This window comes from Capra hircus, chromosome 1, assembly GCF_001704415.2.
Source record: "Capra hircus breed San Clemente chromosome 1, ASM170441v1, whole genome shotgun sequence".
In the NCBI taxonomy this organism is placed as follows: Eukaryota; Metazoa; Chordata; class Mammalia; order Artiodactyla; family Bovidae; genus Capra; species Capra hircus.
Window position 1 is genome coordinate 149603346 of NC_030808.1, and position 4285 is coordinate 149607630.

General features: G+C 37.5%; 1 pseudogene across 1 annotated transcript; it reads right to left on the reverse strand.

Annotated features, from left to right (window-relative positions):
* On the reverse strand, positions 388-2431 carry LOC108636647 (annotated as a pseudogene). Its single transcript, XR_001918508.1, has one exon. The product of XR_001918508.1 is annotated as a protein tyrosine phosphatase type IVA 1 pseudogene (transcript).

The following is a 4285-nucleotide window of genomic DNA, read 5'->3' on the forward strand; positions in this document are numbered from 1 at the left end:
TATCTTTTCCTATAGGACTTTTAGAATAAATATATCTAGTTTTAGAAGAAAATTCTGTGAATGATGAATTGACTTGGGAATTCTGTGAATGAAGATTTAACTTCTTTTTTTTTTTGACGATAAATGCATATCATCATTTATTGAATGTTTCAGCTCTTGCACTAGATTTTTACAAGCTGGTGAACACGGACGAATTATTTCTCCCACAGAACTATAACCACTTGTTCCCAGACAGTATAAATATATGGTTGAGCTAACGTTAATACACATCACCATTTTATCAATTACATAATAAAACAAATTGTCAAGTATCCAAATATTAAGTTACACAGCTCAAAAGGTATATAAAATATTAAATGTCTGCTCAATTCATCAGCAGAAACCCACTTTTTTTTTTTTTTTGCAAGAGAGGCTGGGAATCACACTTCAAACAAAACTAAGTCGGTAAACAACTTCAGGTAAGTATGAAAAAAATTACAAGAATTTCAGAAATTTTGATTTAAGAATTGTTTTAGTTACGGTAACAAAGTATTTCTACCTTAAAAAAAATATTTACTAAATTAAAGCACATATTCTACATGTTCTGCACAAGACAAAGGCAACATTTTACTAAAAATACTTAATAGCCCCCTCCCATTCTTTTTTCAGGCCCTCCCTGTAAGTTGCACCCCAAAGTGCAAACATTAAAATGAACTGTAAGGCTTTTGTCTGGAGACATTAAAGACATGTGCTTCTGTACAATGTAGATTTTCAAAATGGAGGCCTTCTACAACATAAAATGAGATTTATAGAAAGATATTAAATAATCACTGTAAGACTTGGTTAATAAAAAGGGAGTAAATCTGATGTATACTGGTATGAATGTGGGAGATGTAAACATATTGTGAGCAAACAAACCTCATAGGCCCTATTTTCTATGTTTGAAATGATGCAAGGAATAAACCACATAAGGTCCAGAGTGTTCATAGTTCCTGGGATTTGTTCTATATGATACTAAAAATATACAAGTATTGTGCTGGGTATTTTGGCACCTAGTCTTTCTAAATTTCTTATATATTGGTAAGATTCTGGCATGGAAACAGATTTAATGACATGACTCAATACTGCATGATTTCAGGAAAGGTCAACTGGTATAAATTATAAGCACATATTAAATGCTGAACAGCAAGAATTCTTTACTAGCATCCAAATAGGCTGATCATAACCTGAACAGACACTACAATTCTGCCAGGCCTATGGCCTGGTGAAACTGCTCTTCAACACTCCTATGGAAGCTTCGTCAGACTTATTCATCAAGTCAACCGGGCTATCTGCTATGTACGACAAATTCCATTCCATCTCAGGTTCCACTTCCAATCAATGGCATCATGCACCCTGGTTTTACTGAATGCAACAGTTGTTTCTATGCCCATTGGAGTCTTTGAAGCGCAGCCGCATTTTAGGACGATACTTCTCCAAATACAAAAGTTGCTTGCTGTTAAAAGCTCCTCGCCGCTTTTGTCTTATGAACTGTACTGCATCTTCGTATTTCATTCCACCTTCAATTAATGCTAGGGCAACAAGCACTGGAGCTCTGCCAAGGATTGCAACACAATGAACAGCAATACAACAACCAGGGTCTTCACGAAACTTAATTTTCACAAGACTTAACCGATCATCAACAATCTGGTTAGATGGTGGTGCGCCATCATCAAAAGGCCAATCGAGAACATGGATGCCTTCTTTCTCCAGAAGAGTAGTGTCGTAAGTTGCTTCACATACTCTTACAATTGTGGTAACTCCATACTTCTTAAGTTCCTCTATAACTTTGCTTAATGTTGCATTAGTTGGGTTGTGTGTAATAAGAAATCTCATGTTCCTGTATGTAGCTTCCACAGGAGCTGGGCGGTTCATTCGAGCCAAGTTAATTTACTTAAAAAACACTCAATAGGGATATGAAAGAATTTAAAAAATTGAATACAGAAATGATGCAAAGAAACACAGTCAACTTTAATATACTCCACTTGAAATTCTCAGTGCTTTTAAGTATGAAGTTGGGAATAATGAATGAATGAACCTCTTAACAAGAAGCAGCAGTTCTTCAATCGAGTAATACTGAGGCAATAGAAAGGAAGTGCACTGAGGTTTACCCCATCCAGATCAGAATTCTTGTATAAAAATGCTCTGTAGATTTCAATTCAACACCTCTGTGTTCAGGTTAACCAGTCTTATGGGGGCTTCTTGGTTGAGCAGTAATGAATTTCTGCAGTTCACTTGTCTGCATAGAGGTCGTGCTGTGCCTGGCAGTAATCTCCACTGCCCTTCAGAAACTCCGTAAATGTGTGACCGAGAACACCACAGAACTGAGGAACATGTCTACTCATTGAAGAATGTGGCCTAACCATACAGCCGGTCCCGAGGCGGCGGCGGCGGGGCAGGGGCGGCGGCGGGCGTCGTGCGGCGGCGGCGGCGGCGACGGAGGCTTCGCGGGCGGCGGGGGCACCGGAGTCAGTCCTGCAGTGAACGGCCGATTTAACTTCTTTTAATGTTGATTCATCTTACCCAAGAACCTGGTATGTCTTTTCATTGGTTAAATCCACTTTCTCGTTGGTCTTTCAGGAGTGTTTTAAATTTTTTTCTCATGTAAGTTTTATACAATTCTTTTGAATTTTACACTGAGATATTATTCCTTTTTTGCCTGTACTATAAGTGAAATATTCTGCTCTAATTAGTTACTATATGAATATATGAAGGCCATTTATTTTACGGTATTTTAATGTTAATTTTATATCTTTATTAAATTCTCTCATTTTTTTAGAGTCTTTTGTATTTTTCCAGTATGCAGTAAGGGCTTCCCTGGTGGCTCAGATGGTAAAGAATCTGCCTGCAATGCAAGAGACGCAGGTTTGATCCCTGGGTTGGGGAGATCCCCTGGAGAAGGGAATGGAAACCCACTCCAGTATTCTTGCCTGGACAGTTCTATGCACACTGGAACCTCGCGGGCTACAGTCCATAGGGTCACAAAGAGTTGGACATGACTGAGCAACAAGCACACACAGTATGTGATGAAATCATCTGCAAACAGGGATGTTTTATATTTCCCTTCTAATGAGGATCTTTTTGTTGTCCTCTCATCTCATGAGATGCTGAAACTGAAGCTCCAATACTTTGGCCACCTGATGCCAGGAGCCAACTCATTGGAAAAGACTCTGATGCTGGGAAAAATTGAAGGTGGGAGAAGGGGATGACAGAGGATGAGATGGTTGGGTGGCACCACCTACTCAATGAACATGAGTTTGAGCAAACTCTGGGAGATGCTGAAGGACAGGGAAGCCTGGCGTGCTGCAGTTCTAGTTTGAAAATCTTTTTGTTTTTAATTGGAGCTTCAATCTACTTAGATTTAATATAAGTGCTGATATATTTGGAATTATATATTATTTGGAACTGTATTACATTATCTATTCTTTCTTCCCCCAGTGATTTCTATCTACATGTCATTTTCTTCTTCATTTGGATTGATTGCATATTTTAAAATTATTATTCTATTTTCTCCATCAGTCTGGAAATGATCCAACATTCTGCTCATGGTTACCATAGAGATTTAAAACTGTGACACTCATTTATCAAAGGCTAATGTTGTTTAAGCACTTCACCCTCTTTCTAGACAATGCCTGCATCTTGGAATATTTTTAACTACACACATTTCTCAATTTACATGATATTATTTGAATTCTATTTTTAGCCCACAGTAAATTTTATTGCTTTTTATGAAGTCAGCTGTCAGTAGAATTTACCCACAGTAAAAGTCACCCTCTTTCACATTTCTCCATTCCTTCCTGCATGTCTGAGCATCCAATTAGGACTATTTTCATTCTGCTTGAAGGATACTGTTTAGGTTTTTTTTTTTTTTTTTTTTTTTTTTTGCAGTCTACTGATAGTGAATTCTTTCAATTTTTGGTATTTGAAACTATTTCTTACCTTCATTCTTAAGGGATCTTATTTTTAACTTTAAAATTTTAAACAATTTCAAGATTATTTAGAAGTTACAAGCAGTATAGAAAGTTCTCATTTACTCTTCATCCAGTTTCCTCAAAAATGTATATGTTCTACAGCCACACGACAATCATGAAAATAAGGAGATTCACACAAATACTATACTATCCACCAGTCTACAGCCTTTGTTCAGATTTTATCCGTTGTCCCACTAATGTTTTTCCTGGACCAGGGTCCAGTCTAGGATCATACATTGCCTTTAGCTGTCATCTCTCTCTCTCTTTCTTTTTGGCCTCCCCACGCAGCACGTGGG